Raw genomic sequence first — 24,053 nt, 5'->3', positions numbered from 1 at the left:
ATAAAATGATTTTTCCCACCTGGTGCAAATTAATAAATATTAGTCAGGAAGTGTGATTATAAAATGTACCAAAAGAGTGATTATAAAATGTACCTTCTGGGAGACATTTTCTTATATTGTTCATTCAAAACGTGATTTTAAAGACTCACAACATATAAAAATATTATTTTCCATTGAAAATAAGTCAGAATTAGGGTGGCCTTCACATCATTTGTTGCCTAATTCAATCACTTATCAACAATGACTATGAAGGGAGAAATTCTCTATACTGAGGCAACATTTACACTAGCACAATCAAGGAATACCAAAACAACAGCCATTTTAACTTGTGTCATGAGATTTTCATACTCCTTGGGAAACAACTTGCTTTTATACAACATGATTTTATTATGATACAACTTTATTTTCAACGACATCTTCCATATTATAAAATGCTTAACAAAGTTAAATAATACAATTACAAAGAAAGCAGTAACAGTGGAAAAGAGAAATTAAGAAGTACAGACAAGGGAGAACATATGTTTACTACTGAGATTTGAAGTGAGATGGGGAATCGATGAGGCGGAGAGAAGCAGGATGGCAGGAGCTGCCGAGAAGGCGGCTTGTACTTCGAAGGGAAAAAGAGGAAGGAAAAGGACTTTTCATAAAATAACCAAAGGGAGCAATCAGAATGAACTAGAGCCAGGACAGTGTAAAGGCTACTTTCATAGTGAGGTGAAAGAACCTGAAAACAAGTTTAAAACTCAAAAGAGGATTATCAACTTATACTAAAGTTAAAAAAACATGGAAAAAGATAAAAAAAAAAAAAAAAAAAAAAGGATAGGGCAATAGGCACAGGCATATATAGAAAGCAAATTGTAACACAGTATTTACTTTCAAAAGAGCCCAAAGAGAAGTATCAATGAAGTCATAGAAAAAGAAAAGTTTAGACAGCTTTGCTACATAGTACCAAAATGTAATTACAATGCTCAATGTGGTAATAAATCAAGAAAAAAGGCCAAACCTTAAATGCTTATTATTTCTGAATCCTGCCAAAACTGATCAAGACATACTATTTTGAGGAAGGATTTTTCTGGTTGAATCTAGAAATCAAAACAGGGGAATGAAAGAAAGCATCAATGGAGAAAAGAAGGGAATGATATGTGAATTTGATGTAGCACCTGAAATTCTCATCAGCTCTCTTTCCTGGCTGGCCCCCTCTAGCTTTTACACCAATTAGTGCTCTTATGCCCCCTCTTGCCTCTAACTTCTCAGTCTCCTCCCAGGCTTTCTTCTTCCTAATTCTTATAAACACAGAGGTACCAATAAAGGAAGGCTGTCTTTTTGATAACATGATATACAAGAAAATTCAATCTAACTTTGAGCCTGCCTTCCCCTTCCATGTCCGCACACACCACCCTTGCTGTAGAGTCACCAGAACCTCCACCATGCCCTCCGCAGCCCTACTGCTTTCATGCCTCAGCATCCTGAAATCTTGTTGTTGTTTTTTTTTTATTGCATTTTAGGTTTTGGGGTACATGTGAAGAACATGCAAGATTGTTGCATAGGTACACACATGGCAGTGTGATTTGCTGCCTTCCTTCCCCTCACCTGTATCTGTCATTTCTCCCCATGCTATCTCTTCCCACCTCCCGACCCCACCCGTCCCTCCCCCATTTCCCCCCAACAGACCCCAGTGTGTAGTGCTCCCTAACTGGATGGCTCTGGAATGCCCCCTCTCTTCCTCTGCTTGGCACTCTCTCACTTACCCTTCAAAGTCAGGTTCATACTTCATCTACCATGTACCTTCCTCTACTCTTATATGTTCCTATTATTTGCTATTTCTTACATGCTGAAATATTTCTCTACCCAAATATACTATGAATTCCCCAAGTTTGGAGAACATGCCTTAATTATAACTATACCCTTAAGGCCTAGCACATGCCAATATATGCTCAATAAACATGTGTTGTTTTATGAAGATCGGAAGAGTAAATGGCATAAGAGAATTAAAATAAATAACTTTAAAGCAAATACAGAAATGAAACCAGTGACTCTTAATAAGGCACATGTAAACCAAAAAATGATGCAAAAAAATGTTCCATATCTTGATACAGAGAAAGAGAGAGAGGAAATGGGTAGTAAAAAATAAAACACAATAGGTAAGAATCAAATGTATGAACTTCTTTGAAGCCATCCAAGAAGGAATAGTACATATATCGAAATTTTACTGTTCAAAGAGAATGAAAAAAGTGGTAACTTCTGTAAGTACAAAAGCAGCTTCTGAATATATAAAAGAGTCCTGACTCTGGTCACAAAGAAACTCTGATTGAAATTAAAGAAAGATTCATGAAAGAGATGATTGGAGAAGTAAAAGAAAGCTATTTCCTCAAATACAATGATTTTTTTTTTTTTTTTTTTTTTTTGCATTCCAAATCTATGTTAAAACAGTATGTTGATTATGGAGAACTGGAAAAACTATGGATGAAAAATAAGTTCTTAAAATAAAGACATAACCTAAGAATTGAGAGAAGAGACAGGGCAAGAGAGGTGATAATATAAGAGGAAAGGTAACAAGACAGCTTAATATTGTTCTGGTATTGGATGTGATATAAAGGAGCAAAAGTCAAGCATTAGAAAAAGCTCCCCCTTTTCTTCATCATTATTGATAATGTAATTGTACTAGATACTTTAAAAACTAACACTGAAAAAATGTTAACAGTCTAAGCATGGAAACTACTGGGGATGGTATCTTAAGGCTTTATGTGCCTCTCTCTTCCTCTAAGTAAATTCTTCTCCAGTTAAAACATTTTTATTATGCTTGTATTTTTAATCAATAAGGCCCCAATGTATAATACATAGGTGGAGTTCTTAACTGAAACATATGGATCATGAGGAAGGCTACAGATTCCTATTCAGCTTCAAAGCTTCTTCAAAATCCAAGCAAATGGGGAAGGTAAGGGAACCAGCCCAGGAAGAAAAATCTAAAAGTAGAGCAAAAATCTTGAAAACCAGAGGTAAAACATACCACTCTCTTCAAGGAATCAATGTAGATCTCAAAAATGCAAGGAAATGATGCAAAATGTCTGGAACACAGTAGACTCTGCAAAAACCTCTGCTGAGTTAATGAATAAATGGCAGGAACTAAACAAGAGGCACCCAAAAGTCAGACTAGGAAAGAATCTATCAGAAAACAAGAGGTAAGATTTAGAACCAATTTAAACTGGGAATTGATAAAGGTAGTTCTGTAGAATATGTTCTTTCTTTCTTAGACTTTCTTTAACAAGCATATCTAAACTTTTGAAATATTTCATAATCAATCTTCAGTAGCAAGAAAAGCAGAAAAATGAATAGAATGAATCATTTCTTTTTCTGTTATGATGGATCTGGAAATCCTCTTCCTGCTCAAGATACTATCTCACAAAGTGACCAGAAAGGATATGTTTCTAATTACACAGGTATGATGATACAACGTAACTTAGAAATAGATTCCACTGTTATATTACCTATATATTACCTTTTTCTTCCATGTTTAATGATGGGTAAAAAGCCATCTGAATGAGAAGAACCGTAAATTTGGAATAACCCTAAATATTCAGCAGATATGAAATGCATATTTAACTAAAATATTAAAAATTGGAGTTTTCTGGTTGGAGATAATTTTAAGGGACTTACTGAAGAAAGAAAAAATGGTATTTTGTCTATTAAAGTCATATTAATTATATAAATTCATTTTAGCCAAATACTAGCCATATATTTTTGTATATTAACAGAGAACATTTTAACCAGAAAAAATACAGTGGATTTACATGCTGCCTAACAAAAATCCAAGGACAGTACGCCTGTCATAGCTTGTCATTATAGCTAAAATAACAAGCAACTAACTAAAATGGTGTAATACTGTTAAATTAACTTTAGCACAAAATGTACCCCCATTTTAAGCATATAGTTTGAGTTTTGACAATTACAGAAACCAATGTAACCACCACCAAAATCAAGATACAGAATATTACCACTAGACTAAAAGGTTCCCTGGTCAATCACTCATGCACAACCTATACCAGGCAATAACTGATCTGCTTTCTGTCATTACAAACCATATTGTACTTTACCCAGAGTTATATGAAAGTGAAATAAGATGGTATGTATAGCTGACGTTTGAACAACACACGTTTGAACTGTGCAGGTCAACTTATATGTGCCTTTTCTTCTGTCTCTGCGACCTCTGAGACAGCAAAACTGACCCATCCTCTTCCTCCTCATCCTATTCAACGTGAAGACGATGAGGATAAAGACCTTTATGATGACCCATTTCCACTTAATGAAGGGTAAATATATTTCTCTTTCTTATGATTTTCTTAGGATTTTCTTTCTTTAGCCTACTTCATTGTAAGAATATAGTATACAATACATACAACACACAAAATATATATTAACCAACTGTGTATGTTATCAGTAAGGCTTCTAGTCAACTATAGGCTATTAGGTGGTAGTTAAGCTTACGGGGAGTAAAAAAATTACAGCTGGATTTTCAACTGCATGGAGGATTGGCACCCCTCACCTTCATGCTGTTTGAGGATCAACTGTATTCTTTTGTTTCTAGCTTATTTTGTTCAGCACATCATTGAGATTTACCCATGATGCTAGGTATATGAGTAGTTCAGTTCCTTTTTATTCTCAATCAAATCCCATTATACAGTTGACCCTTGAACAATGTGGGGGATTGGGGCACTGACCTCCTGTGCAATAAAAACATCTGAATATAGGCTGGCATAATGGCTCACATCTGTAATGCCAGCACTTTGGGAGGCTGAGGCAGGTGGACCACCAGAGTCAGGAGTTTGAGACCAGCCTGGCCAACATGGAAAAACCCCATCTCTCCTAAAAATACAAAAATTAGCCAGGCATGGTGGCACACACCTGTAATCCCAGCTACTCAGGAGGCTAAGGCAGGAGAATCACTGGAACCTGGGAGGCAGAGTTTGCAGTAAGCTGAGATTGTGCCACCGCACTCCAGCCTGCATGACAGAGCAAGACTTCATCTCAAAAAAACAAACAAAAAAACAAAAACAAAAAAAACTGAATGTAACTTTTGACTCACCCAAAACTTTACTAATAGACTACCGTGGCCCAGAAGGCTTACCAATAACATAAACAGTTGATTAACATATTTTGTAAGTTATATAATGTGTTCTTACAATAAAGTAAGCTAGAGAAAAAGAAGTATTGTTAGGAAAATCATAAGGAAGAGAAAATATGACTACTCATTAAGTGAAAGTGAATCATCACAAAGGTCTTCAATCTGATCTTCACATTGAGTAGACTGAGGAGGGAGGAAAAAGAGGGGTGGACGTTGCCCTTTCAGGCTAGAAGTCAAAGTGATGGAGGAGGTGTAAAAAGAGGCAGGGGAGGCAGGCACATTCAGTGTAAATTTACTAAAATATACTAAAATTTTAACCTTACTTTTTGCTATTTCATTTCTCCAAAAATATTTCTGTACAGTACCAATCCTTCGTCTACCATTTGCTTTAGTTTCAGTGTCCATCTCATAGAAGGGTCCATGTTGTAAAAGAAGTCAAAACTATCCAGAATAGGAACCTTTCTGCCAGATTGTCTAACGTTCAATTTGTTTCCTGGCATTGCTTCTTTTATCCCTCTTCCTCGTCATCTGGCACTAATTCAGAAACACCATCTCTACCAAGTCATTTTCTGTTAACTTATCTGGTGTGGAGTCTATTCGCTCTTGAATTTCTCTAAGATCAAACCTTCATCCTCCTCCCCCTGCACCTTTTTTTTTGCCATATCTACAATCTCTTTCATGATTTCCTTAATTGCTTCTGTCATATATACTGTGAAGTCATGTAGTTTTCTTCAGCAGGAATTTATTGTTTCAGGCTCGATGGCCTTAACAGTTTTTTCTGTAACAATGGCATACTCAATGGTGTAATCCTGCCAAACTTAACAGGTTCTCTCTGTTGAGGTTCTCATTCATACAGTTGACAGTTCTTTCGATACAGTACCATGTATAATAAGCCTTAAAGTTCCTTACTACCTCCTGATCTGGAGACTGAATTAGGGACATTGCATCTGGGGACAAGAGGAATACTTCAACATCTTCAGTGTTAAACTCGTGGGTTCTGGGTGGCCAGGGACATTGTCTGATATCAAAAGAATTTTAAAAGTTAGTCCCTTATAGCAAGGTATTAACACTTCCCGACTTCAGGGACAAAACATTAATGAAATCGATCAAGAAAAATAATGATCATTGTCCTGGTTTTCTTGTTATAGTAATCCTGTACCCACATAAGAGCTGCATTTTCAATATGAGATAAAGAGGGTATTTCACAAAATGTGCAAGGTTTTGTTGCCTGCTGGTATAGCTGTAGCAACAGCTTCATAAATTCTCCTTCTTTACAGTGGTCCTTTTGCTGTATTCATTTATCTTGAAATGACAGGTGACCAAAGCTGCAAACTTTAATCGACGGTGCATAACAAGCAATTCAACTTGTGCTTATAATGTCATGATTTCTCTCTGCTTCTTGGAAATACCTGCAGCATTACTAGAGGCACTTTCTAAGGGTCCCATGGTGTTATTCGAAGTTTATGGTATTACACTAAGCACAATGAAAAATATGTGAGAATCACAAGAGATCACTTTTTACTGTGATACACAATTTACTAGAGACAAACTGCTCACATATAGATGATTAGCTTCACACAGCACTGCAAGCTGATACCTGCAATACTTGAGCTCATTGCAATAGCAACTGGAGGCAATTATGAAATTATTATAGTACAGTATGTACTACAGCTAATTTTATGCAGTTATGATTTAATACTGAATTTACATTTGTTTACATTTCTCTCAACTGCAAATGGCAGCATGTACATTCTGTAAGTGTGTGAATACCTTTTGATAAACTTTAACTTTTTATAATATATTTGTGTACTATTCATGGCACTAAATTATAAAACAGACTACTATCTACATATATTTTATGTATTTGTGACATAACTTTTTTTAAATATTTCTAGGCTATGCAATCTGCAAGTTTTTTCAAATTGGTGCAAATCTCCAAAATTTTTCTAATTTATTGAAAAAAAAATGGCATAAAAGCACACCTTCACAGCTCAAACCCATGTTGTTTAACAGTCAACCAAATAGGTATATAAATTCAGTTGTCGTAAACATTTGGGTTGTTTCTAGTACCAAACTATTTCTAAAGTCGCTGTAGCATTTTACATTTTGACATCAAGAGATGAGGGATCCGGTTGCTCCACATCTTTATCACAGTCAATATTGTCAGTCTTCATCTATTCCAGAGGGTGGGGCAGTGATACCATGTGGCTTTAATTTGAATTTCTCAGTTGATTAACGACATGGAACATCTTTTCATGTTCTTATTTGCCATTTGTATCTGCTTTAGTGCAATCCATTTTTTTTGTTGTTGTTGTTTTCTCATTGTGGAGTTGTAATAGTTCTTTATAAACACTGGATACAAATTCTTTGTTAGACAGACATTTTGCAAATGTTTTCTCCCAGTGTGTGCTTGCCTTTTCATCTACGTGATAATATCTTTTAAAGAGAAGTTTTGAATTTTTAAGTCCAATTTATCATTTTTTTCTCTTATGGTATATTTGTACATGTTCTAGCAAACATATTACTGAAGGGCAATATCAAGTATAGTTTCAAAAGAGTAAACCCCAAGCAAGTATTTAATCTTAGACCTTGGAAGCATTTACTCTAAGGGGAAGACCTGTAAAGAGTTATTACAGATTAATCAAATTTTAAGATGATACCCAATTAGATTCTGCAAACACTTCTACTGGGAATGCAAAATCATATAGCTACTTTGAAAAATAGTTTGTGCAAGTTCTAGCCAGAGCAATCAGGCAAGAAAAAGAAATAAAGGGTATTCAAATAGGAAAGGAGGAAATCAAATTGCCTCTATTTGCAGACGACATGATTGTGTATCTAGAAGACCCCATCGTCTCAGCCCAAAATCTCCTGAAACTGATAAGCAACTTCAGCAAAGTCTCAGGATACAAAATCAATGTGCAGAAATCACAAGCATTCCTATATACCAATAACAAACTCAAAGAGAGCCAAATTAAGAATGAACTGCCATTCACAATTGCTACAAAGAGAATAAAATACCTAGGAATACAACTAACAAGGAACGTATAGGACCTCTTCAAGGAGAACTACAAACGAACTACCACTGCTCAACGAAATAAGAGAGGACTCAAACAGATGGAGAAACATTCCATGTTCATGGTCAGGAAGAATCAATATCGTGAAAATGGCCATACTGCCCAAAGTAATTTACAGATTCTACGCTATTCCCATCAAGCTACCGATGACCTTCTTTACAGAACTGGAAAAAAACACCTTAAACTTCATATGGAACCAAAAGAGAGCCCGCACAGCCAAGTCAATTCTAAGCAAAAAGAACAAAGCAGGAGGCATCACGCTACCGGACTTCAAACTATACTACAAAGCTACAGGAATCAAAACAGCATGGTACTGGTACCAAAACAGAGATACAGACCAATGGAACAGAACAGAGGCCTCGGAGGAAACACAACATATCTACAACCATCCAATCTTTGACAAACCTGACAAAAACAAGCAATGGGGAAAGGATTCCCTGTTTAATAAATGGTGTTGGGAAAACTGGCTAGCCATGTTTAGAAAGCAGAAACTGGACCCCTTCCTGACACCTTACACTAAAATTAACTCCAGATGGATTAAAGACTTAAACATAAGACCTAACACCATAAAAACCCTAGAAGAAAGTCTAGGCATAACCATTTAGGACATAGGCGTAGGCAAGGACTTCATGACCAAAACACCAAAAGCATTGGCAACAAAAGCCAAAATAGACAAATGGGACCTAATCAAACTACACAGCTTCTGCACGGCAAAAGAAACAGTCATTAGAGTGAATCGGCAACCAGCAGAATGGGAAAAAGTTTTTGCAGTCTACCCATCTGACAAGGGGCTGATATCCAGAATTTACAAAGAACTAAAACAGATCTACAAGAAAAAAACAAGCAAGCCCATTCAAAAGTAGGCAAGGTATATGAACAGACACTTTACAAAAGAAGACATACAGGAGGCCAACAAACATATGAAAAAATGCTGATCATCACTGGTCATTAGAGAAATGCAAATCAAAACTACATTGAGATACCATCTCACGCCAGTTCGAATGGCGATCATTAAAAAATCGGGAGACAACAGATGCTGGAGAGGATGTGGAGAAATAGGGACACTTTTACACTGTTGGTGGGAGTGTAAATTAGTTCAACCATTGTGGAAGACAGTGTGGCAATTCCTCAAGGACCTAGAAATAGAAATTCCATTTGACCCAGCAATCCCATTACTGGGTATATATCCAAAGGATTATAAATCATTCTACTATAAGGACACATGGACACGAATGTTCATTGCAGCATTGTTTACAATAGCAAAGACCTGGAACCAACCCAAATGCCCATCGATGATAGACTGGATAGGGAAAATGTGGTACATATACACCATGGAATATTATGCAGCCATCAAAAACGATGAGTTCATGTCCTTTGTAGGGACATGGATGAACCTGGAAACCATCATTCTCAGCAAACTGACACAAGAGCAGAAAATCAAACACTGCATGTTCTCACTCATAGGAGGGTGTTGAACAATGAGAACACATGGACACAGGGAGGGGAGCACTACACACTGGGGTCTGTTGGGGGGAAATGAGGGAGGGATAAGGGGGTGGAGAGGTGGGGAGAGATAGCATGGGGAGAAATGCTAGATATAGATGAAGGGGAGGAAGGCAGCAAATCACACTGCCATGTGTGTACCTATGCAACAATCTTGCATGTTCTTCACATGTACCCCAAAACCTAAAATGCAATTAAAAAAAAAAAAGAAAAAAGAAAAATAGTTTGGCAGTTTACTGTAAAGTTCCACCCACTCTTACCAAATCATCCAACAATCTCATTCCAAGGTTATTTACTCAAGTGTACTGAAAAATCTATAATCAACCAAAAACCTGTACATAAATGTTTATAGCAGTTTATTCATAACTGTTCCAACTTGAAAACATCTAAGATGTCCTTGACAGATGAATGAATGGACAGTGTTACATCCATACAATGAATTACTACTCAGTAAAAGAAACAATTGCTGATCCAGGCAATAATATAGATGAATCTTAAAATGCATTTTGCTAAGTGATAAAAGTCTGATGCAAAAGCTACATTTGTATGATTTCATTTATGTGATACTTTGGAAAAGGCAAACAGGAAATGCAAATAGATCAGTGATGGCCCAGGCTTAAGGGAAGAAAGAGGAGTTGACTACAGTAACTACAAAGGGGTCATACAAAGGAATTTTTAGAAAGATGTAACTGTTCTGTGTGCTTTTGTTTTCAGTTTTTGTTTTCAATCAAAATAAGCAAGCTCTAAATTTGACACCCTAGTCTTGACTTGGTTATGTGCATGCTAGCTTATGTGTCTGTTCTCTTTTAAGATATGTACTAGTTGGCATGTTCTGCCCATTTATTTTGCCCAGGGCAAAGCCTACTCACACAGCCCCAACCACTCATCTTGCCTTAGGAAACTACCTGTCTAGAAAAGAGAACAGTGACCTTCACGACTTACAAAATATTTCAGACCATGAACAAGACAGTCAACACAGATCTGCATTTATATGTCTGTGTAGAATTAACTATTTTAAAGACAGGGAAACAAGTTAAGCAATTACAGCAAATGGCATTCAATAAAAGTTAATGCCAAAATTAGGACAAGAGTTTTTTAAAAAATCATTGTTTGGTGTCAATTAATAGGTTACAGGATCAATAAAATAAGTACAAACTAACTTAAATTCTTAGAAATTAAAAGGTGTGACTGAAATAAATTGAAAATTAAATTGAGGAAAACAAATGACATAGAGCACATAGATAAGAAACCTAATATCTATATAAGAAGAAGACTGAAGCTGACTTAAATTCAAGGAAATTCTAAAGGACAAAAAAATGGCTCAACCTCTTATACACATAGAAAAACAAAATAAAATGAAAAATATTCTGGATATGCAAGTATACTTACCGTAACTCTTCCTGTATTACTTAAAAATGTATCCTAGTTAAAAAAAAAAAAAGAATCAAAATAAATACTTCAAAAATGGGGAAGACATACTACTCCAGCAACCAGTGACCTTACAGTTAAATCTAAGTAATTACAGATATAATACTGGTAAAATTTAAAGTAATGCTTAGGAAAAAAAAAACAAAAATAAAAACAGAAGAACTACTGGTATGGTTCGGATCTGTCTCCACTCAAATCTCACTCACACTGAAATGTAATCCCCAGTGCTGGAGGCAGGGTCTGGTGGGAGGTGATTGGATCATGGAGGTGGTCTCCAATGTTCAGCACCATGCCTCTAGTGCTGTTCTCCTAAGAGTTATGAATAGATCTGGTTGTTTCAAAGTACATAGTGCATCCCCCATCTCTCTCTTCCTCCTGCTCCTGCCACATAAGACCCTTGCTCCTGCTTTGGCTGCCACAATGACTGTCCGTTTCCTGAGGCTTCCACATAAGCCTAGCAGATGCCAGCATCATGCTTCCTATACAGCCTCTGGAACTGTGAGTCAATTAAACCTCTTTACTTTATTAATTACCCAGTCTCAGGCATTTCTTTAAGCAATGTGAGAACACACTAACACAACTGTAGAAAAGAAATCAAATCAATAAAACCAAGAATGTAAAGAAGGCAAGAGATCAAGATCTCAACTTATTAATGGGAAGAATGAGGACAAAAAGAGTCAGCTATAGATGGTTTCAGAATTTCCAAACCTGCAGGAGAGGAAAAAAAAAACGTTATTACGACTAGGTTAAATTGTCCTATTAAGATATAAACCCAATTTTGTACAAGGTAACCTTGTGATAGGACTGTTACATATTTTGACTCTGGTGGTATTCACAGCAATCTATATAAAATTACTTATGACTAAACAGGCACAGGAATGGGTGCGTGTAAAACTGGTGAAGTATGAATAAGGCCTATAGATTGTATCAATGTCAATTTCCTGAGTATAATATTGTACTATAATTCTGCAAGGTTTTACCATAGATGGAAACTGGGTGAATGTACACAGGATCTAGATCTCCCTGCATTACTTCTTACAACTGTATATGAATCTACAATGATCTTTTTAAAAATGTAAAACAAAACAAAAAAAAGGACAAACTTCCAGGCCAGGCACAGTGGCTCATACGTGTAACCCCAGCACTTTGGGAGGCCAAGGCAGGTTTTTGAGCTCAGGAGTTTGAGACTGGCCTGGGCAACATGGTGAAGCCTCATCACTACAAAAAACACAAAAATTAGCCAGGGATGGTGGCGTGCACCTGCAGTCCCAGCTGCTTGGGAGGCTGAGGCAGGAGGATCACTTGAGTCCAAGAGATAGAGGTTGCAATGAGCCAAAATTACACCACTGCAGTCCAGTTTGGGTGACAGATAGACTTCCAAACAAATTGGGAAGGGGGAAGATTTCAGGGAGAAATAAAAGTCCAGCTCAGTTATATGAATGTTTAGATGTTTATGAAAGGCAAGTAAAGCAAAATGGTGTAAAATGACACAAAACTGATAGACAGGCAAGAGTCCTATAAGGCAATGTAGACTCCCAGGCAAAAAGTCATTAAACAGGGCAAAAAAGATACTTTAAATTTTTTAAGATAAAATCCACTAAGAACAATTACACATATTATCTTTAAGGCTGAATTTAACCAAAATCATAATCACAGTAAATATCTAGTATACCTTGCTTACTGATTTGTCAGCTTTGAGAAAACAACAAATTGAGGATATAGTATCTTAAATAAATGTGTCAAATCAAATAACAGGGAAAGGACAGTTTATCAAGATAAATGTTTTAGAAAAATGTCCAGAAATCTGGAAAAATAAATATATAATAGTAGGCCATAGCAACCATTTTTAAAATCCAAATCTATGCTAATAGAATGTATACAAAGAGTATTTTAATAATCTTGGGATAGAAACCCAAAGGGCATAAAGGAAAACAACAGCAGAACTGGCAACATAAATAGTAAAGATTGTTATACAGCAAAAGCCCCAAGAAACATTAAAGAATAGACAATGAGAAAATACTAGCAAATGGGGAACCAAATCATTAATAGCCACAATATGTAAAGAGCTATTACAAATCAATTAGAAAAGAGGAACATTTCAACAGAAACCTAAGCAAAGGATATGATCATGTAAGTAACAAAAGAATACAAATGACCAACAAACATGCAGTCAATTCCATCAATAAGCAAAGAAATGCAATACTAAAACAATAATAAAATAGCATTTTTCATCCACGAAATGACTAAATATAAAAAATAATCATTTCATCTTAGCAGGTCTCTCAAGTTTCTGCATGTCATGTAAGAGGCACTGATGGTCTTATTTTTTATCTTTTCAATGGTGTTTATACGGCAGATAAAGACATGTCTCCCTCTGGTATGGAGGGCAGGTTTTTACCATTCAGGACAATAAAGATAATGTCTCCCTCTCTGGTGAAGATCAGACAGGTTTATTTGCAGGCCACTATGAAAGACTCAGGTTTCCTAAACTAAGGATTCCTCTCCTGTAACACAACCTACTTCACATGCTAGTGTCACTGGGCTCCTGTCACATCAACCTGTGGAAATCAGGGCTCCAGCAAATCAGCATGAGATGATCCTCTGGCTATCAATACTGTGGTGCTTTGACTCTGAGTCAGGAGTCTCATATTTTCTGCCAGTTTCCATGAAACTGTTAGCTTGCAAATAGGGTATGATCTCAGACCCTTGACAATTCTTGGCAATGTGATATGGCAAAAGCAGCATTTTAACAAATTGTATAAATTTACTCTTACCAACAACTTTTGAGGAGCACTTTGATAGAATCTCTCATAATTTAACACTTAGGTGGCCTAGCAATTTCATATCTAAGAAAATAAATGAACATGCAAATATGACAGTATACAGAATATAAACACAAAAATGATCCCTACAGTTCTGTTTGTAATAAATTTGGAATAACCTAAATGCCAGCAGGGAATTGGCTAAATAACTTTTGGGTTATTCCTACAATGAAATACCAAAAAGACTTACAAAAAAGACAAGACACTATTATATGCACTGCCACAGAAGGATGTTCATCAATTATTATTAAGTGGAAGCTACAGAAAATTATACACGGTACAATGCCATGTATGAAACAAAAGTAGACTTACACATTTATTTTTAAAATCTGCAAGCAGTGGTAATCTCTATGGAACAAGGTTACTGGGTAGGTGGGCACACAGCACTTTCACTTCCTCCTTTGAGTATTTCTGTATCGCTTGATCTTTTTTCAAGAATGCCTATATTTATTTCATGATCTAATAAGGTTTTTAGGTGTCCATTACAACAACATCTTAAAATGTATATTTGGGATATCCAACTGGGATGGTAAAATACAAATGGATATTTGGATGTCCGAAGGGAACACTTCTACAGCCATTTATCTCTTAGATAACCATTTTCTTTTAGAAACCAGGTACAGAACATCCTAAATCATAGGTGATGGGGAGAGACACACTACAGTTATATGATACAGTGCAAAGTCAAAAGGCATGCAGATATTTAATCAGGCTGCTTCTCTATGTAACTGTAGGAGCAACTCTAGTATTAAGTTCTGAGTGAGCAACACAAGGGATTTATTTATTAACAGTTCATGATTCAACTGACCATAGAAAAAGCAAGCTAAAATAAATGAATCTCAATAACTGGCAAGAAACTTTTAAAGAGGGGAGGGAGGCAAGAGGTAAAGAAAGGGAATCAACTTGCCTCCACTAAATGTGTTCATTTCAAAAATATTTAGTGATGTCTACAATATGTCAGGCATCGTTCAAATCCCTAGGCATTAAAACACATTATAAACCTAGAGCAATAAGAACATCACAGAAGCCAGGATCACCACAGGAAGCCAAAGAGCACTGCACAACAGTTCAGAAAGCCCCAAGAATATACGGGAATTTAGGATCTACGGTATTTATAGTACTTATCAGTAGCAAAAAATAGAATTCAACAAATGACAATGGAGTCACTAACAAAATACAAAGTTGGAGCCTTCCTATTTCACACTAAAATATTAATAAGATAATTAACAATACTAGAAAAAATGAGGTGGATATACAATTCATGTGGATAAAGGCCTTTTTAAAAGGACACTGAAGTTAGATCTGCAAACTTAAGATAGAGAACGTTAACCACAGCAAAATTAAGAGGATGAGACTAGTACAGTAAAGAAAGAAGGGGCAGTTTTTGTTAACTGACCATATGTACCATTGTACAGAGTACTATAATTGCATTATTTCATCATGGTGTGAGTAAAGAAATTATCCATGTTACAATGAACTGATTTCTCTGATTTTCAAGTCAGTAACAGAAGGGAAGAGTTTGAAAATACAGAGTTCAGAAAAGTCAACGTTTGGGACAGACGTTAAAAAAAAAGTTAGTACTCAGAACAGAAGTATAGAAAGAAGAATCCAATTGAAGGAACTTTTAGAGAGCCTACTACATCATGATCCACATTTCCCCCAAGTACTTAATCTGATTAAAGATTATAGGAGCGTTGATGACTCTGGATGAATCTCTACTCAACCAATAGGTACAGTATGAGGTACAGGATAATGGAGGCAGGAAGTTAGCCTGAAAGAAAAAAAATGTATACCTATACCCGAACTTAACCAAGGGGTACACGCAAGAAGCAGAAAAGGCAACTTGTCTGCGAACAGACCAAAGCAAGCAAAGATCCTGCACCTAGTGGTAGTGAGCCCTCCGGGGCACAAAGCCAGATGGGCATCCTGCCAACACAACTACCTGACCACAGGCTTATACCATCCTCATCTTCTATAACAGTTATTTGTATACTGTATTTCAATCTGTGAATGCATCTCGAAGCTTTGTGGCAACAATCACTAGGAAACCAAGGAAATCCAACCACCCGTTATAAATATGTTGACCTCACACTGAAGGGGCACCCCAAACCTAAACACAGAAACAAGGTTGTAGCTGGGCACCTTGTGGCAGTCCTGAAGAAAGAAAACATAGGCCTGGTTAGGCAAAAACCATCGGATGTCAGAAGGAAATCAAGGCAGCAGGTACAGGAATCACAAGCACAGGCGGGCATGTGGCCGACGCGTGGCTGCCGAGGCAGCACGGAGGGCGGGTGTGGGCGACCCGCAGTCCTCCGCGGTGTAAACAACCCTGAGCCAAGCACACTTCCGGACGATGCCCACAGCCTGCGAGCAGAGTGTGGCGGAGAAACAGCCAGAGGCACGTCAGCAGTTCTCAGGGGCCCTAGCAAGCCCCGCAAGCGCGAAGCGGGGACGCGGGGGCGCTGGGGCGCGGACTGGGAGGGGAGGGCAGCGGGGGCCTGTGCCAGGCGTCCAGATTCCCCAAAGCGCAGAGTTGCGCGCCGCCTCGGCCCTGGCCCCGCCCCGAAGGAAAAAGACAGAGACCCATGGGAGGGAGAAGTAAAGGAAGGGCCGTACCCTGCAGGGTCCGGGAGAGGCGCGCGCCGCGGGCTTCACCCGCGACCAGGCGGCGCGAAAAGGCCTGGACGTGGGGGCGGCTCCCCGACTCTCTGGCTGCGGCACAGCGGCTGCAAGCCCGCCCGGCGCGACCCGGAAGGAAGACGCGGAAGGGGCCGGGGAGGCGGGGCAGGGCCGGGGAGGCGGGGCGCGGCCGAGGTGGCGGGGCGGGGCCGGGGTGGCGGGGCGGGGCCGGGGAGGCGGAGCGGGGCCGGGGAGGCGGGGCGGGGCCGAGGTGGGGCGGGGCCTGGTGGGAAGTGGAGTGCAGCCGGGAAGGAAGCCTGGCGTTCCTCCCGTGGGAGGTGCTCTGGGCCATAGGGACAGCCCCCTCCCAGGCCAGGGGCGGGAGCTTCCTGCTGGCTTCCCCATTCCATTAGTGGCCGTGTAAAGAGGTAACCGCAGCGAGCAGTGGCTGCAAATCCTCTGCGGAATAATCCCCTCCAAATACCGGCTCGCCTTCTGTAGTATAGTCCTGCTAGGACTTCCTCGGTCCAGACTTGGTGAAATCAGGTGATGCATAGGTAATAGGAATGGTACGCATACTTAGAGGAAGAGTATAATATACATTATATGCGCTCTGAAGGTGTTATTCCTCTAGTTTACAAACTTCTGCCCTGCATACAAATCCTGCCTACAGACCCATTTCCAACGTTCAGAAGCGTCTGACCATTACCTCTGATGAAGAAGATGGTCTGGCAGTCTCTCACTCATTTTGATTTATTTTTGGTAGATTCCGTAAGGCACTTTTTTTAGTTTGCATCATATTTATCTTCTTACAAAATATCCACTAAGATGGAAAATATTATTTGCTGTCTGTTCCTAATGAGGCAAAACAGTAAAGATATTTACTTATATATGAACAGAATCAATATACAATATGCAATATATCTTGTATACAAAAAGAAAAATTTTTATTTTCTTCAACTTTAAAATTTTATTTTTATTCATGCATAATAGCTGTACATATTTTCATGGTACACATGATAATTTGATTCATTTCTGTAACCAAACCCACATAACTGGATTACTTGTCCCCTTAAATATTTATCTTTTCTTTGTGCTAGGAATATTCAAATTATTCTCTTCTAGCTATTTTGACACATACTATTGATTAACGTTAACCATAATCACCCTACTGATCTATGGAACACCAGGTCTTATTTCTTCTAAGTTTCTCTTTGTGCCCATTAATCAACCTCTCTTTATCTCCCCTCATTCTCCCATGCCCCCTCCCAAATACTTCTCAGTCTCTGAGATCCACTTTCTGAGCTCCCACATATGAGCGAGAACATGCATTATTTGTCTTTCTGTGCTTGGCTCATTTCACTCTTCATAATGACCTCCAGTTCTATCCATGTTGCTGCAAGTAACAGGATTTTGTGGAGAGTTTTATGGCTGAGTAGTTTTCCATTGTGTACATGTACCACATTTTCTTTATCCATTCATCTGTTGCATAGATACTTAGGTCAATTCTAAATCTTGACTATTGCAAATAGTGCTGCAATAAACATAGAAGTGCAGATATTTTTTCAATATATGTATTTCCTTTCTGTTGGATCTATATCCAGTAGTGGAATTGTGGGATCTCATAGTAGTTCTATTTTTAGCTTTTTGAAGAATCTTCACACAGTTTTTCACAGTGGCTCTAGTAATATGCATTCCCACCAACAGTGTACATGGATTCCCCTTTCTCCACATTCTCACCAGCATCTCTTGTTCCCTGTTTTTTTGGGGGGAAAAAAAAAAAACTCACTGGAGTGAGATATCTCATTGTTTTAATTTACATTTAACTGATGATTAGTGATACAGAGCATTTTTTCATATACCTGTTGGCCATTTGTATGTCTTCTTTTGAGAAATGCCTGTTCAGATCTTTTGCCCATTTTTTAATTGGATTATTTTTGTTTTTGCTTTCCTATTGAGTTGTTTGAGCTCCTTATATATTCTCATTATTAATCCCTTGTTAAATAAATAATTTGCAAATATTTTCTCCCATTCTTTGGGTTGTCTCTTCACTTTATTGGTGCTTTCCTTTGCTATGCAGAAGTTTTTTAGCTTGATGTAATCCCATTTGTCTATTTTCACTTTTGTTGCCTATGTGTTTGATATCTTAACCAAAAAGATAAGATCTTGCCCAGACTTATGCCATGAAGTCTTTTCCCTATGCTTTCCTCTAGAGGCTTTCATAGTTTGGGGTCTTAAATTTAAGACTTTAATCCAATTTGAGTTGACTTTTCTATATGGTGAAAAATAAGGTTCTACTTTCATTTTTCTGCATATGGACATACAGTTTTTCCCGACACTACTTACTTATTGACAGACTGTCCTTTCTCCATTCTGTGTTCTTGGAACCTTTTATAAAAAGGCAATTGTCCATAGCTGTGTGGGTTTATTTCTGGCCTCTATATTCTATTCCATTGGTTAATGTGTATGTTTTTATGCCGGTACCATGGTGTTTCAATTAGTATAGCTTTGTAGTATATTTTGAAGTGAGGTGTTGTGATGACTTCAGCTTTGTTCCTTTTGCTCAACATTGTTTTGTCTATCCAGAATTTTTTGTGGTTCTATAGCAATTTTAGGATTTTTTTTCTATTTCTGTGAAGAACATAATATATTGTTAGGGATTACATTGACTATGTAGATTGCTTTGGGTAGGTATGGACATTTTAACTATTCCTCCAATCCATAAACACAGAATATCTTTCCATTTTTTGTGTCTTCTTTAATTTCTTTCATCAAGGTTTTATAGTTTGAGTATACTCACCTTTCACCTCCTTGGTTAAATTTATTTCTAAGTATTTATTTTAGGGTTTTTCTTTTGTAGCTATTGTAAATGGAATTGTTTTCTTAATGTCTTTTTCAAATAGTTTGCTTTTGTAAATAGAAATGCTACTGATTTTTGTATGTTGATTTTATATCCTGAAAACTTACTAAATTATTAGTTATAACAGTTTTTTAGTAGAGTCTTTGGAGTTTTCTTTTTCTTTCTTTTTCTTTTTTTTTTTTTTTTTTTGAGATGGAGTTTCGCTTTTGTTACCCAGGCTGGAGTGCAATGGTGCAATCTCAGCTCACCGCATCCTCCGCCTCCTGGGTTCAGACAATTCTCCTGCCTCAGCCTCCTGAGTAGCTGGGATTACAGCCACGTGCCACCATGCCCAGCTCATTTTTTGTATTTTTAATAGAGACGGGGTTTCACCATGTTGACCAGGATGGTCTCAGTCTCTTGACCTCATGATCCACCCGCCTCGGCCTCCCAAAGTGCTGGGATTACAGGCTTGAGCCACCGCACCCGGCCTCTTTGAGGTTTTTCTGTACATAAGATTATGTCATCTGCAAACTTCTCTACAATTTGGATGCCTTATTTTTTTTTTCTTATCTAACCACTCTGGCTAGGACTGCCAGTACTATGTTGAATAGAAGTGAGGAAGTGGGCATTCTTGTCTTGTTCCAGCTCTTAGAAGAAAAGTATTCAACTTTTGTCTATTCAGTATATTAACTGTTGTGGGTTTGTCATATATGGCCTTTATTGTATTAAAGTAAATTCCTTTTATACCTAATTCATCGAGCTTTTATCAGAGAAAAATATTGAATTTTGTCAAATGTTTTTCTGCATCTATTGAAATGATCGAAATGCTTTTTGTCCTTCATTCTGTTAAAGTGATGTATCATATTTATTAATTTGCCTTATGTTGAATCATTCTTGCATCTCTGCTGTGAATCCTACTTGACCATGGTTAGTGATCTCTTTTGTTGAAGATTTTTGCGTTTATTTTCATCAGGGATATTGGCCTATAAGTTTTCTTTTTTTGTTGTGTCCTTGCCTGATTTTGCTATTAGGGAAATGCTGGCCTCATAGAATGACCTTGGAAGTGCTTCCTGCCTTCAATTTTTTGGAAGAGTTTAAGAAGAATTAGAATTTGTTATTTAAATGTTTGGTAGAAGTAAAGGCATATGTCCTGGGCTTTGCTTTAATAGGAGACCTTTCATTACTAATTCAATCTTGTCACATATAACATTGATGTGTTCACATTTTCTGTAGCTTCATGATTCAGTATTGGTAGTTTGTATGTGTCCAGAAGTTTCTCTATTTCATCTGGGTTACCAAATTTGTTGGCATATCATTGTTCCTAATGGTTTCTTATGATCTTTATATTTCTCTAGTATCAGTTGTAACGTCTCCTTTTTTAAAATCTCTGATTTTATTTATTTGAGTCATTTCTTTTTTTCTTAGTTTAGCTAAAGGTTTGTTGATTTTGCTTATCTTTTCAAAAAATCTAATATGATATTTTGAATGGGATCCTGGAACAGAAAAAGGACATTAGTAGAAAAACTAGTGAAATTCGAATGATGAGTAGAATTTATTTAATAATAATATACCAATGCTGTTTTCTTAGTTGTAATAAATGTCCTATTCTAACAAGCTCTTAACAATAAGGGGAAACTAAATTAGGGATATATGGGAACTCTGTATTGTCATTGCAACCCTTCAATAATTTTGTATTTTTGTATTTTTAGTCAATCTATTAATTACAACTTTTCTGTAAATCTATTATAAAATTAAAACTAGATTAAAAATAAATTAATATAATACGTAAATAAGACTGATTTGTTTATGGTTGCTGGTGAGACTTCATTGAGTTGATAAGCATCAACTCAATGCTCAAATTCAGTCTAATAGCAGTTTCTTAATCCTAGATAACTTCCAAATAAGTTTTTTTGTTGTTGTTTGTTTGTTTGTTTGTTTTTAAGACGGAGTTTCGCTCTTGTTACCCAGGCTGGAGTGCAATGGCACGATCTCGGCTCACCGCAACCTCTGCCTCCTGGGTTCAGGCAATTCTCCTGCCTCAGCCTCCTGAGTGGCTGGGATTACAGGCACATGCTACCATGCCCAGATAATTTTTTTTATTTTTGGTAGAGACGGGGTTTCACCATGTTGACCAGGATGGTCTGGATCTCTTGACCTCGTGATCCACCCACCTCGGCCTCCCAAAGTGCTGGGATTACAGGCTTGAGCCACCGCGCCCGGCCCATAAGTTTTTAAGTATAAAATGTATTCAGAAAAGAACACAAAAGATGAGTGCACATACCCTTGTATTCACCATTCATATAAAAAAGTAGATAATCACCAGTACTCAGAAACCTCTCACATTCTCTCCTAAATCTCTTCCCCTTACTCCTGCCCAAAGGTAGCCATTGTCCTGAATTCTAACACCAGAGATTAATTTTCCTAAGTTTTGACCTTTAGGTAGATGGGATCATATATTACACACTCTTTTGAGTCTGGCTTTTTTCTCACAACATTAGCTCTGTGAGAGTTATTCATGTTGTCAAGTGTAGTGAGAGTTTCTTGAGTTTCTATTATATAGATATACAAGAATTATTTATCTATTCTACTCTTCATAGACATTGAACTGTTTTTCATTTTGATTATTATAAGCAATGCTGCTATTAACATTCTTGTTCTTATCTTTTGGGTGCATATCTGTTGCATTTCCCTCCATACATTTTAATCTCTTCAATGTTTAAGAGATGTGGAAGTTGGTGCTATTATTTATTTAGTTTTTTTGTTTAGCTTTGTTTGTCATGGTACTTTAAGTACTGCTTAGAAATATATAAGTTCTTATTTAAAGAAGATAAAAGCCTAGGAGAATGTCTGATTTCTGTGACTAGGTGGAATTTTGGTCATCATTGCTCAATCATTGCTCAATCTGTCCTTCTGCCAGCCTTCACATATCAAGGGCCATGCTTTGTTTCCTGGGCAAGAGACCCAAGCGAGGCAAAAAAAAAAAAAAAAAGACGATGGTTATCAGTTAGTGATGGCCCTGATTTAATGGGTGAACTAATGCCTAGTTATTAAATGGAATGTTGTTTGGAAATGAATAGCATCCCACGCTGTAACAGCACTATTACAAATAAAGAAAGTCCCAACAAGGCTTAATTGTCCATAAAGTCACCAACTCAGCAAGCTGGTTATGATCTATTCTATGTGAGCTTCAAAAGTTGCAATGTTCTACTCAGATGGGGAGGCGGGCAAAAAAAGCAGCAGGTTCAAAACTCTTCTTTGTCCCTAACTCTTGAAACACTCACCATCATACTCTATTATTTTCAAGTAATTTTTCTTTATCTTAAAATGAAATGTCTACCAATTATCAACTTTCAGGACTATAAGTATGCATGACAAGGTCAGAGGGTAGAGAATCAGAACTCTGCAGAGGGCCAAAGATGTCTTCACGATAAGTTCCCTTTGGTTTTCTATCATTGGTTTCTAAGAAAGTTCATCTCTCCAATGAAGACCTCTCAAAAAATGCAACCCCATACATTTTCTACATAACTCAGCTAAAATAATTTACCCTCCTGTGAAATCTTAGGTTAACTAGTTTGTTAGAAAGTAGAGTTCAGTCAATAATATTAGTTCAAGATTTTCAATATCCCAGTGGCCAAAGAGCATGAGTAGTAGCCAGCAGGAGTAATTTTGGAGTCTACTTTTCTTTAACCTCTTATATTCCATAAAAAGGTTTCACTTAATATTAACCTGCCACAATATTAATCTAGAAACAGTCACAGTTAATAAGAAAGAAACTAGAATTTTATTTTATTTACTTATTTATTTTGATATAAAAGCTTGTTCTGTTGCCCAGGCTGGAGTGCAATGGCATGATCTTGGCTTACTGCAGCCTCTGCCTCTCAGGTTCAAGCAATTCTCCTGTCTGAGCCTCCCAAGTAACTGGGATTACAGGCATGCACCACCATGCCCAGCTAATTTTTTGTATTTTTAGTAGAGACGGGGTTTCACCATGTGGCCTGGCTGGTCTTGAACTCTTGACCTCAAGTGACCCACCCACCTCAGCCTCCCAAAGTGCTGGGATTACAGGCATGAGCCCCCCTGCCCAGCCTATTTATTTATTTTTGAGACAGTCTCACTCTGTTACCCAGGCTAGAGGCAGTAGCAGGATCTCAGTTCACTGCAGCCTCTGCCTTCTGGGTTCAAACGATTCTCATGCCTCAGCCTCCCAAGTAGCTGGGATTACAGGCGTGCACTACCACACTTTGCTAAGTTTTGTATTTTCATCAGAGACGGGTTTCACCATGTTGGCCAGGCAGGTCTGAAACTCCTGGCCTCAAGTAATCTGCCTGCCTCAGCCTCCCAAAGGGATGGGATTACAGGTGTGAGCCACCACACCTGGCCTGAAAACTAGAATTTTAAATAAGAAGCCCAAATCCATGGAGTCCAAATGCTCTTTTATAGATGAGGAAACTGAAGCTTAGAGAGACAAAATAAATTCCCCAAATCAGAGTGGCAGAGCTGTCAATGAAACCTAGCTCTACGACTTTAAATCCAGAAATTTGGGTTTTTAAAATGATAGCATATTTCTTCACACTTCAATAAACTTAACTAAATATGCTCCCATATTACCATGACCTTGAAGTAGCTGAATATAATAGAAGGAAAAA

The 24,053-nt window shown here is 37.6% G+C and overlaps 1 protein-coding gene across 1 annotated transcript in view; it reads right to left on the bottom strand.

The window, feature by feature from the left end:
• FBXL4 (F-box and leucine rich repeat protein 4) overlaps positions 1-16,684 on the bottom strand; it is an 86,028-nt gene extending 69,344 nt beyond the window's left edge. Inside the window, exon 1 of the mRNA XM_003922916.4 lies at positions 16,563-16,684. The gene's annotated coding sequence lies outside the window, so the exon portion shown is untranslated. The remainder of the gene's footprint in view (positions 1-16,562) is intronic.
• Positions 16,685-24,053: the final 7,369 nt, after the last annotated feature.

The sequence above is a fragment of the Saimiri boliviensis genome, chromosome 4, assembly GCF_048565385.1.
Source record: "Saimiri boliviensis isolate mSaiBol1 chromosome 4, mSaiBol1.pri, whole genome shotgun sequence".
NCBI lineage: Eukaryota > Metazoa > Chordata > Mammalia > Primates > Cebidae > Saimiri > Saimiri boliviensis.
This window is presented reverse-complemented; position numbering and strand designations above follow the sequence as displayed.